Source organism: Chlamydotis macqueenii, chromosome Z (assembly GCF_036417535.1).
Source record: "Chlamydotis macqueenii isolate bChlMac1 chromosome Z, bChlMac1.mat, whole genome shotgun sequence".
NCBI classification, from domain to species: Eukaryota; Metazoa; Chordata; class Aves; order Otidiformes; family Otididae; genus Chlamydotis; species Chlamydotis macqueenii.
In genome coordinates, this window is record NC_141593.1 from 29,540,935 (window position 1) to 29,553,951 (window position 13,017).

At 40.3% G+C, this 13,017-nt stretch overlaps 1 protein-coding gene across 3 annotated transcripts in view; it reads left to right on the top strand.

Moving 5' to 3' along the window:
- Positions 1–2,004: 2,004 nt before the first annotated feature.
- The window catches only part of KDM4C (lysine demethylase 4C), a 270,730-nt gene continuing 259,717 nt past the window's right edge, over positions 2,005–13,017 (top strand). For 2 of the 3 annotated variants that reach the window (XM_086771271.1, XM_086771272.1), the window contains exon 1: positions 2,115–2,248. The gene's annotated coding sequence lies outside the window, so the exon portion shown is untranslated. Of the gene's footprint in view, positions 2,249–13,017 lie in introns of all 3 variants that reach the window. The other variant, XM_086771274.1, reaches the window with a different exon arrangement.

Sequence of the window (13,017 nt, forward strand, 5' to 3'; positions counted from 1 at the left end):
ACACCTATGCAGTGAAACAAAATTCATTTCCTTGAGCAGATGAGGATGACTGTTTTGAGACATCGCTGGACACAGCAGTGCCATACAGAGCTATTTAAAGGTAGAGTTGCCTGAGTTTTTTGGGGACTGAAGATAAGGTACATACAGTATTACTATCATTTAATGTACAGTACTGTGTCCAAATGAGAAAAACAACATGAAAATCTCTGACCACAGCAAATTACAGCAAAACAAAAACAAAGAAAAAATCACCTGAATTTTCAAATTCCACTGGTACTGAAAAAAAGTCTTTGGCACTAAAAGATAAATTCAAGTGTAAGGTAAGACTTCTCTTAACATAATAGGTATGCTTGAAGAAGCACATCTAAAAAGGACTTGTCCTTTAGTTATCTTTTGCTCAGTTTCTCACTACTTTCTTGAACATAGCAACCAGAAGCTAAAATGAAAGATAAACATAGGTTACTGATTAGTAAGAAAAATCAAAGCATATCACAGAGTTAAAAAAGTGAGTGATTTATTTTAGCAGCAACCTGATGTCAAAATTACACTGTACTGTGGCACTTCAGAAAGTGAAGTGCCACATGAAGTTCACCTCATGAAGTTCAACCAGGCCAAGTGCAAGGTCCTGCACCTGGGTCATGGCAATCCCAGGCACAAATACAGGCTGGGCGGAGAATGGATTGAGAGCAGCCCTGAGGAGAAGGACTTGGGAGCGCTGGTAGAGGAGAAGCTCAACATGAGCAGGCAATACGCCCTTACGGCCCAGGAGGCCAACCGCATCCTGGGCTGCATCAAAAGAAGCGTGGCCAGCAGGTGGAGGGAGGTGATTCTGCCCCTCTACTCTGCCCTGGTGAGACCCCACCTGGAGTGCTGTGTCCAGTTCTGGAGCCCCCAACACAAGAAGGACATGGACCAGTGGGAGAAGGTCCAGAGGAGGGCCATGAAGATGATAAGAGGGCTGGAGCACCTTTCCTGTGAGAACAGGCTGAGAGAGTTGGGGCTGTTCAGCCTGGAGAAGAGGAGGCTCTGGGGAGACCTGATAGTGGCCTTCCAGTACCTCAAGGGGGCCTACGAGAAAGATGGGGAGAGGCTGTTTAGTAGGGCCTGTTGTGATAGGACGAGGGGTAATGGTTTTAAAATAGAGGCGGGTAGATTTAGACTGGATATTAGGAAAAAAATTTTTACAATGCAAGTTGTAGAACACTGGAACAGGTTTCCAGGGCGGTGGAAGCCCCATCCCTGGAAATGTTCAAGGCCAGGTTGGATGAGGCTCTGAGCAACCTGATGTAGTCAGGGATGTCCCTGCTCCTTGCAGGGGGGTTGGACTGGATGACCTTTGAAGGTCCCTTCCAACTCTAACCATTCTATGACTGTATGAAAGCAAACCTATGACATACAGCATTGTGGGGCTTAGTCATACAACAGCAGCAATATTGAAGTTTTGGAAACAAAATCACCTCCATATAGGTACTGACTGATAAGGGACACGACAAAAAGAGGTTGGATAACCAAGCCGACCTAGCAGCTTGCTCTGACAGATCCACCATTCCTCCGGACCAGGAAGGTCTTTCTCGCCTGTCAAGTATCGTTGACAGACCAACTTTCTTCGTAAGCTCAGGGCTTGTGTTTTCCTCACAGGTGCCGCGGCCGGAAGAAGGCAACGCCAGCTCTCCGTTCCACAGCAGCTCTCCTTTCTCCGCTACCGGCGCCCCAGTACCTCCTCCTCGCCCCTAGCGACCGTTAACAACGCTAACCGTCACCGTTACCACGCGCACCTCCACACCCCTTCACCTCACCCACTCCCCCGCCCCCTTCGGCACGCCCCGCCCCGCCCCGCCGCGCGCCAAGTGACCACCCTCGGGACGCGAGCTCTCCCACGTGACCGCCGCGTGACTCCCCCTCCCTCACGCGGCCGCCTTCCGCCCGGAAGCACGGGCGGCACCGCCCGCTCTTGGGCACGTGACGCGGACGCCGCTCCTCCGTCACGTGTTGTGCCCCGTCACGTCTTCTCCCGCCTCGTCCCCTCTCCCGCCCGGGCCTCCGTGCTTTCCCCGTGCTGTGCGCGGGCGGCGCGCATGCGCGGGCAGGAGCTGTCATCCACGCAGGGAACGAGGCGTCCCGCAGGCACGGGGAGGGAAAGCCCCCAGGGGACCAGGTGGGCGGCGGTAGTGGATCTGCGCTGCCGCTGTTCTCTCTCCACCGCGGCTTCCCCTGGCTGTGGCTGCCTGCCTACCCCTCTCCCGGACAGGTGCGAGGCGCGCTCCCAGCCGGGCCGGGCGGCGGCGGCGGGTGTGCGGGGAGGAGGTGTGGGGCGGCCTGCCGGCTGGCTGGAAAGGCGGGGTGCGGTGTGCGTGGGCCAGGGGCGAGCGGGAAGAAAGGGCAAAGCCGAGGAGGGCGAGGGGTTAACGGCGATGGGGCAGGGCGGTGTGGGGGCCGGGGGCAGACAGGGTCGGGCCTGGCCGGAGAGCGGGGCGGCGGCCGGGCGGTGGCTGGCCGGGCTGGCCCCGCCGGCGCAGGTCCGGTGCGAGGGGCGGAGCGGCCGCCGTGCCGCCCGGCGGCCCCGGGCTGGGGTGCGTGAGGGGTCGGGACTTCCCTGCGCGGCCGGCGGGGAACCGGTCCCAGGGCTTTGCGTTGCGAGTGAGTGGATGGCGGCGGGGACCGAGCGGAGGAAGCGAAACCGGCAGGTGTCGGAAAACCGCGTCCCGCCTTCCTGCTTGTGGCCAGCGGTTCGGGGGCAGGGCAGTCGGTGGAAGCGGTCCGAGATGTCGGGCGGTTTCCCCGGGTGGTCAGAGTGGATGGACAGAGTGAAAACCAGAGTTACCCGTCTCCGTGTCTGTCTGGGCTGTGATGAAATTCGATGGACTTTCCAAAGACCCCCTCTCACTTACAAAATATAGCCGCGGTGGTACAGTTTGTTCGTTTCTGCGTGTCGTTAAGGCGTTCCGGAAAGTTAACAGTTGTAAAGTGTTAGAAAAACACTTTAAGGCGGTCTTCTGAGTGAAATACTCAGTTAAGCGCCGGTTCCACGTCTGTCCGTCCGTGGTTATAGTGCTCCGCGCTTTCAGAACCAGTTTCGGCATCGGGGCTTGAATAGCCTTCTGTTAATGAGCCTTTTCTGCAGTTGATTTTAGCTGGCGATCTGAAACGAGAAGTGTATACAAAGTATTTTTTTTTTCTGCTAGGTTAACTGTGTTAGGAAAAATACTTAGGTGTCCTTTTGTTTCTTGTAAGATTTATACTAGCTCAGAGCATAAGCAGTATTTATTTTTTATATTATGAAATTGCAGATTTATGATTCTTTGCACTCTTTTCTGAGATATTAAAAACAGCAGCAACGGAAGCTACCTGGTGACTACTAAACCAGCAGTTTTTAAGCTGGAACACTTTCCACGAGAAAGAAGCTTGCTGACAGCCTAAGGCAGGCTGTTTTTTTGCCATCCTACAGTGTTTTTTTGTTCACGTTCTTAATGAACAAAGAATGTGAAAAAGACTGTGGTATGAAATTTGTTTTGGGCTTTGCACTTATTTTTCCTTGAACTGTGGTAACTAGCTGATAGTATTGCTTCACAGAATTATCTTCCAAAGACAAGACAGTGGAAAACACAAGCATGATTTACTTTTGTACTTGAAATAAGGGTAAACTGAACCACGGTCAGTTGTGCTTATGTTACTCTCAACTTGGGTTTGGAGTGGTGCTGATATTATTGATTGCTGGTAACTGATGTTTTTCTTTTAGCTGAGTGAAGATACAGATGTGTGTAAGTGCAGTTTCCTTTCAGGGGACTGACCCAGGAAACAGTATGTCTCATCCAAATAGGCAGACATGATTAAATAGCCATTGGATCAGAGCTAAAGGTGATGTATATGAGGGAAAAACCTTTAGTCAATGTTTGTTCAAAAAAAAAATCTGATTTGGTCTCTGATTTTTTTTTTTTTTTTTTAATAGTAGATATGATAAAAAAAATATTCAAGTCCTTTCATTTTTATTTCTTAATTATTGCTGAGTATTGAGTACAGAATTTTGTATCTTGGCCTGATTTCTAAACAAATCAGGTAAACAGTTCTGCACCAAATTTAGGTGCACAATTACCTGACTGATGCATTCAAATCAGAAAATTATATTGTCAACTGCTAATTATTAGAACCTTCTTCAGCTATTATGAACAAGCACAGTACTGATTAAAAAAATGGATGATTTCCTACCTAAGTTTATTAAAAAAATATTGAATTGAGTAGATTTAGGACTTTCTCAGTTGAAACAACTCTTGGTTGGTCTACTTCGTAGTTCTGCAGTTGATTAATTTTTCAGTTTTTTCTATAGGTGTCTTTTGCTGGGATGTTTCATCAGCGTGACGCTGAACAGAATGTGAATGGGGTATATGGTTGTGTTAGTTTTGGTCAGACTTTGTTTGATGAAGGTGGTATTTTTATCCTACTGCTCCCCAACCTAAATAAAAAGACCCCAATACATTTTTGAGACACATTTTCAGTATACGTGAAGCTTCAAAGGGAGCGTGTTTTATTGTAATTCTTCTAATACAAGAAGTTCTCTGATTGCATGAAAGTTTGAAAAGATGATATTCTGAAATGTTAAGATTTTAATACTTATCTAGTAAAAAATCTCTGTAGTCACTGAGTAGGTTAATATTTTGTATCTCAAAATGAACAGATTATATGTTGTGTTCTTTTCTTGATTTTCATTTAGATTCATAGACTAACTCATAATATATTCTGAAGAAATAGAGTATTTTATACTTAGAAGGTAGTAATTGTTACGTAATCAAATCACATAATGAAGGTAATAGTTTGCAGATCTGAAGTCCAGCATGTGTTATAAACTCTTAATGTAGTTTTGGTATATAAAGAGTTAGGATGTACTTCAGTTTTCTTAGGTGGCATTGTGTATCATAATTCATTCTATTGTAGGCTTGCGTTTTGTCCCAACTTTATTTCATCTGCTTAAAATTGTGGAGTTACACATAGCAGATGAGTTGTTAACTTTTCTGTTTGAGTAGTCCTAGTACTGAGTTATGCAAGGATTCATTTTAATCCTTAATTCTGTTTACATCTAATGTTTGCAGGACAGTCTACTTAGGAGAGTATACCCTAAAAAGTGAGGACAGTGTATGTGAACAACAGATTAGAAAAATTGTCAGGATTTTTAACTTAAGGTGTTAAAATTGCAAGAGTTAAAAAATTCAAAATATATCTTCTTGTGAAGACTGAATACTGAAAAAAAAAAATCGTGTCTGATCAGTTTCACTTTCTGATTCTCAGACATGACAGTATACTTCATTGACTATTGCAGATATTATAGGGGAGTTTTACAAAGTATGTTCCAGTTCCTTTGTGACATTTCTGCCTGTAAAATACAGAATCAATTGATTGAGGCTGTTGTGATTTAGCTTAGTAGACTTATGATTTCCTCCTGGGTTTTGTCTAATAAAGTTTAAATGTTAGTTGCTAGTGTGTAGCTCATCTCTAAGAAGACCCAGATAAGTACTCCTCTAAATAATACCTGCTGTATGACAAAAATTACTGTGCTGGGTCAGGTTTTGTTTCATAGTTTATTTCTTTGCTCAAAACATAGTTTGTAAGTTACTAAAATGGTAAATGAACCTATGGCTTTGGAGTGGGATAAATAGCTTATAATCATAAGCTGTTTTGAAAAAAAAAGAGAGTGATTTTAATTTAAAACTAAAATTAAAATTGGGGAAATGTGTAGAAGTCTTGTAAACAGAGCTATGAATAGAGGCGTAGAAATAAAAGCGTTTCAGAAACTCCATGGGTTTTAGGAATCGAACTCTTCATGTTTGAGTTTGATTTCAAATGGAAGTATTCAGAGTATTTGATTTGAATAGATGATGACAAATGTTACAAAACTGAGATCAGTAAAAATATCTAAAATTTGGAGAAATATTAGTTAATAATAGAGGAAAAACTTTTTCTTAATGGATTTGTCGCCTTCAGAGTTGTAGATATGGCTTATGTTTGAGTTGATGAAACTTCTAAACTCGCAATGTTCTTTTGTTGTCCCTCTCTGGATTTACTGAGAGACAAATCTTTGCAGATTCCTACTGTACAAATATTAGCCATATAGTTTACTTTTCATTTAACTTTTTTGCATCACAAAGTGATATGATGTGCTGAAGCTGCGAGTTCAACAGAGGCCCAATGTTGATTCTTTTGCCTTGCTCCTTTTGTCTGTTACAGTATTGTGGATTAGAGCTGTGTGGTTCCCAGATACTTGTCTGGGAGTTCGTTTTAAGTAGCCTGCCTCTAGTATTAAATGGTCTACGATTTCAGGGGCCTGTGATCAGTTTGGAGTGGGGAGGCTTTTGGTCACGTGAGCTGAACATATGATGCTTTCTCCACTGCTGTGAGCGTTGTAGCAGTCCACAGAAGTGCAGTGTGACTTTACTGTCCATGTGCTTTTTGGTCATGTGGTTCACTTCAGCATCCATACTTCCAGTCGTAACAGCAGAAGGACAAGGCGTGCACAACTCTTCCCTATGGCCACTACATATTGGGTCTTTGGTTATTTAGAACAAGGTGTAGGGGTAGGGGAATCGCATGATGTCTTTGAATTATAAAATCTTTTATGGGAGGAAAAATGCTCACTGTCAAGGTTAGTAGTAGCTAGAACTTCTCAGGTTCAGAAATGTAGTTTCTGGTGTGCCATAAGCAGCTTTAAGGGGCAAAAGTACATCTTTCTGTTTCTCAGGTTAGAGACTCATTTTCTTTGTCCTGTCCTTGTTCTGCATCTGATAAAGGATTTGACATATCGTGGTGGCTTGTGAAAAACATTATCACAGTTACTATAGCATATGCCTGAAAATGATGTGTATGTTTGCATGTTAAGGAGTTGTGAAATCCAGGGTAAAAGGGCATTTTCTGTGAGGAGATCTGTAAAGGCGGTTAATAACATGCCATATAAGTAGGGAGTTTTTTTGAGAAATGCGTATTGGCAGAAATGACAGACCTGGCAGAACTGTTTAAAAGTGCTTAATCAGGAAGCAGTTCACATCCACCACCTGCCATTTTTATCCCCAGCAATATTATAGACTGCATTAGCAACTAGTATTTTTCTGAACTTTTAGGTACTTGTAAATTAGCTTTTTAAAAACTAAGATCTAGGCCAAACTGCTTTCTGATGTCAGTGTGGACTGCACACAGATTTGAGAATGTTGTTTACAGCATTGTGTGCATTCATGGTTTATAGTGCTTACAGCTTTGGTGCGCCTTTGCCCTTACTGAAAGTAATGTACTAGAACTGGTAAAGATCCAGAAATAGGATGCAGTGGTGATCAGAAGCATGGAATGGATTTTCTGCGAGGAGACTAGGAGTCTTCAGTGTAGAAGAGATGTCTATGGGACACCATGATAGAGATCTGTAAGTCATGTGTGGTCTGAAAATAAATATAAGCAGATAGATAACTGTTCCCAGTGTAGACATGACATGATGTGTCAGAGGAAACTGAAATGTGAAATATTAAAAATATACAGAAGGAGATGTATCACTTAGCATATTGTTGATTGTGGGCTACTTTGTCATGAGGTATTTTGCAGGTTAAAGGCTGACAAATGTTCAAAATCATGGGGAAAAAAAATCCATCAAAGTCCACTAAAGGCAATAATATTCTCCTTGTCTAAGGATTCCTTTATCTGTATGTTGCTGAAGATTGAGATGGTATTCTGGAAAAGTATAATTGTAAGCTACCTTTGCGCTTACTTTTTTCTAGCTATCTACTGTTAGCAACTGTGGAAACTTGATAGGTCTGACTTGCTGTTGCTCTTACTGAAGGCTGTTACATGCTGTTTCCAGCTAGGGCTATGGATTTCATACCTATGTTTTCATTAGAAGGAAGTAAAAACTCATGAAATGTGAGTTGCAAGTAAAAATAAAAAAAAAAGTTTTTTTTTTTCTTCTTGCCCTTTCTCCCAGATCAATTATTTCAAAACATTTTTGTGTGCTGTGAGCCTGTCGTAGAGGAGAAATGTCTATGGGATGAATTCAGGTCATTTTTCCGTTCAATATTTATGGTTTCAATATAGGTAATTGTTGTAATTTTCGAAGTAATTGCTCTAAGGGTAGTGCCAAGTCATAGAAATGTGAACTTGAAATGAAGTTTGTCAAACTATTCAAATTGAGATGGATTTAGGAGCTTCAGAATATGGTTACCTATTCAGATTTCTGGTTTGTTAAGTTTTCGTAACTGGTTAAATACTTTAATACTCCTAACTTAATACTCCTGGAATTCCTGATAAGTAGTATCATTTTCTAAGCCAGGTACACAAACTAGGCGGACACTTACTTTTATTAAAGGAACAATTAAAACATAAATATGCCAAATTACATTTGCATGCTCAGGTATAGCTGGATATGCAAACTATGCTTTTGTGCTTCTGATTGCCTGAAAGTAATTCCTGTAGCTAGTCGTGGACCATGCATTATTGCAGTATCTTATGTCTCTTTGTTTGCTTTATCAAACAATATAGGGAGTGTGATGATACCTACTTACAGATTATGCTAAAACCTTTTCTAAAATGATGTAGGAAAATGCAGAAGTGAATGTACCTATATCTATGATAAAAATAAATTACTGAATGAGCTTATGGAGTTTTTGCTTATGTTGTAAAATTTACTGTTTAGACTATTGTAGATTAAGACCTGGTTTTCTACTACTTGTTTCCTTTCCAGCTCTTGCAGAGCTGATTGTACAAATGTCTTACTTTTGTTTGCAAAACAGACTCTGCAAATAGGGGGTTAGTGGAAAAAAATCAGTTTTCCTCAAGTTTTGTCAATAAAGTGTTTTTATTGAATGATTCCTAAAAAATGGTGGCCAGTACTTTGTAATGTGGATGCTCTGTCTTATTTTTTAAATTGAAAACTTTTGTATCTGACAACTGTTTTCAAATAGATTATTTTTTATTTTCTTTCAGATTGGCCTCAACAAAATGCTGTAGCTTTTTGTGCATGCCTTTCTCTGGACAAGTTTATTTTCTTATTGTTAGTTATTTGAAACAATTTCTCAGGATGACTTAATTTTTCCTCAAACGTTTGTTGTCCCATGGTTAGTGTAGGTGAAAATCTGCAAGAAAAGAAAAAGTGTTACAACTAATTTATCTGTGAGAAGTGATAACCTTTGAAGATTTGTTCTTTTTTCTTCCTGTCTTCCTTATTTTTCTCATTTATTGTAATTATATGTAATTTGTTTAATTTGGACTGTTGAGTAAAGGTTGTGGACATTGATATTTTATATACTGAACACACAGAAATAATAAAATAACCTGATATTCCAAAATACGAGCAAACCTATTTTATCACGTAGGTATGGCACAGATGACCGATGGTTATTTAGTGATTTGTTAGATAATAATTTTGTGTATAGCACAGCAGACATAGAAGGCTGTGTTTTTTTTCCTTTCTTGTTCAGCAGTGCTTTCAGTACAGGATCTGAAGTGGGCACCATTTGGCAATCAAGAGATGCCTCCCACAAAGCATCTTTGGAAGAACGATTGTGTATAGTCGTGTGTAGTTTAAAGCCAGAAAGTTTTGGTTCCCTGCTGGTGAGGGCTGGTGCTCAAAATACTGATTAGTTCATCTTACAGTGGAAACAAAAAGAAGGTGAATAGCCTTCAGAGAAGATCTGAGAGATTAGTATTAAGGCAGAGAGAGAATACTGTAATACTGAAAGTTGGTTTCATGTAGTGAAGACTACATTTTTTGTGCATTTTAACCAACTGCAAATTAACATATACTGTTTTTCTAATGTGTTTTATTCTATTTTAATAGAGTATTTTCTAGTTGTATGAATCAGTACCTTGCTTGTAATTTGTCTAAACACAATTTCTGGTTTGGGTTTGTATATCAGGTATCAAATAAAGGAAACTTGGAAGATGTTTTGCGATTTGAAGGATAAAATATTCTGTGTTCTTGTGAGGGTATAGAAGATTCTGCATGGACTAATGGTGTTTAACAGATAACTCTTCCACCAATAAATTATATTTAGTATCCTGACAACTTTATATTAAGGTGTAGGCGTTACAAAAAGCAATGCATTGTTTTAACAGGGGAGGCTGGAAACTGTACCTTCCTGGTACTAATTTGGATAGTTGAGATTCAGTTGACTGTGCTGGGGTATAGAGGTTCTTTCATTTTCTTAGGATATAGAAGAAACAATTCTGTAGATTCTGCACTTACCAAGCAGTCATACTAAATAAGGTGAGTGATCAAGCATGTAACGTGACACACTTCTGGTCTGTAGATGTAGGTAGTTGACTCTTCCCATATCCGGCCTTTGCTACTAGTGTCAAAGCATGCAGAAAGTTGTATTTTTCTTTCTCTTTTCTGGTGGTTTTTTTTTTTTCTTCCTTTTACTTTGGCAGACCCTGAGAAGTTTATTGTAGTCTTTTATCATCTTTTTGTTCTGGTAGTTAATGTACATATCAAACTATTGAGTTTGTGATGTTTGTACAAGCTATGCAATTTAAATATTACAGGGTTTGTTTAAAAAGCACTTCCCCCATCATCATAACTGCTGAAATGTGTTTGCATCTTGTATTATGTAAATACTGGTAGCATTAATGAGATTTCATCTTGCTGTGAGTGTATGAGGTTTCCTAGTGTGGTACTAGGCCTGACAATGGCTGTAACATTTTTCAAAGGAGGACAGGGTTCTTTAACCCAGCTATTGGCTCTTCAGCTGGCAACTTTGGACAAGTTAATACTTGCATTTTATCTAAATTTTGTGCTGTTTAGTCTGACACGTTTCAAGACATAGGCAAACTACGTGGTCACCAAGAAATGCAAGCTTTATGAGTAGGTTTTGCAGTTTGTTGGATCAGGCTCATAGCTTTAGCTTGTTTGACTAAAGCTTTCCCACGATTAGCTAAAATGCTTCTTTCTTTCATTGTTACGCGAAGTGCTAATGCATACTCATTTGAATGGAGTATGTCTTCTCATTTGTTCACGTTGCTATCTGCTTTTCTAGATAGTCACGAGCAACCTTGAAAAAGTGCAGTGCAGTCTTGCAAGGGGAACAGAAAGTGGCTGATTACAAGGTTGATATTAGGGATTTAAAATAACTGTAAAAACTGACTGTATGTGTATTACTTGTATTTTTATTTTATAATGTGCAGCCTAAATGGACAAACTTACCTTGTTTCTGTAACTTTGTATTTACTAATGACTTGCATATTTTCATTGTGTAGTAGTAAGTAAAAACTCCGGAAGTTTTATTTCTCAGCTTGTACACCTCAGTAGTATCGCAGAATAGGTAGTTATGTATACACCTAAGTGGAATAATTAAGACAGTGATAGTATGATTGCAGTGTAGATTTAACTTCAGAATGATATTTTAGTTGTTATATTCTTGGCTGCAAAAGAACTTCTGAAGGCATCTTTGCTCTTATACTGGACTATATTGTATGCTCTTGTTTTAATGATTTGGTAGGATGTAGCTGAATTTTTGCATGTGAGAGAAAGTGCAAAAGTAGGAATTGGTGGGAGAAAGTATGTAGGACTCTTGAATTCCACAAATGTGATTCTTCCTTTCAAGAATCACATACTGTGATAGAATTCAGTAGAAATGAATTGGAATGCAACATTTTCTGATTGGTTTGTAGTATAGCTCTGTTTTTTTGTGGTAAATTTAAACCGTGTAACTCAGTACTTGTGCTTACTTTTTTAGATTGTAGTGAACATGACAGCATAATAAAGTTGTAAAATGAATTTAAGAAGTTTCAACTGATAGGTCATAGCTGTATCTTTACTTCGGTATGTTTTGCAAACAGGATTTTAAGAATCCAGCCTTTTGCAAACAGGATTTTAAGAATCCATCAAGGATGCTGGCATGTGTAATTGTGGAAGTTAGCTGGAGTTAATTGCCATTTATTACTTTGATTAACAATCCTTAAATTAACGAATTTCTCCGTTGTGGCTAAGTGCTAGGGTGTATGCAGTTCATTTGGTAATTATGTGTCTGTTTGGTACATTGCTGATTCTGAAGCAGCTCAGGTATTAAAACAGATGTTTTGTTAAGATGTCTTGGTTGAAAGGAATTTTTATCATATTAATTTATGCAATAATTAGTTTTTTTTGTGCCTGTTGCTTGAACTCAGACACTGGCCAAAATCATCCTGCAGCTTTTCTCATAGCTGGACCGCTTAGATATGGCTTACCTGTTTTCATAAGGAATGTAGCATATCATTTATCTTTCAGACTTATACCCCTTCACCTTAGAAGAGTTTAATTCCAAAACTTACAGAAGACAGAACCTCAGGTTTGTAAGAGTGCATACAGGCACTGTGCTTGATTGTTTTGTGCCCATAGACAAAACTAGGATAAAAAGGTTGATATTAGAGTTCCTTTTGAAACTGGCTTTTTAAATGAAACCATTCATATAGTATGTTTCCATAAAAGCTAATTGGTAAATCACTTTTATATAAATCTTTTTGGAAATGGGCTTTGTCTGTGATGTAGTGGAAGGTGATGTCTGGCCTGTAAACATACATGAGTTGGCAGAATTAGTATTAATTTGTAACTGTAACTTTGACTTTGTGGGTTTAGCTGTGCAGCTGCAGTGCTTAACTTATAACAGTAGGTAGGAATAGTTCAGAAACGGAGAAATCTGGAGGCTGGAAGTGACCTCTGAAGATTGTCTTGTCCAGTCTACGTGCACAAAGCAGTCTCAGCTACAGTGGATTGCTCAGGCAGTGTCGAAGTGGCTTTTGAGTATGTCCAAGGATGGATGCTCTCTGGGCAACCTATTCCAGTATTCAATCACCCTCATGCCAAGTTTTTTACTATGTTTAAGCAGAATTTAATGTATTTTGGTTTGTACCTGTTGCCACTTATACTGTTACTGGGTGCTATTGGGAAGAGTTTGACTCTGTTTTCTTTATATCCACGCAAGGAAAAGATCACAGAATGACAGACTCGCTGAGGTTGGAAGGGACTTCTTGAGATTGTGTAGCCCAACCCTGCTGCTCAAGGAGAGTCAGCTAGAGCAGGTT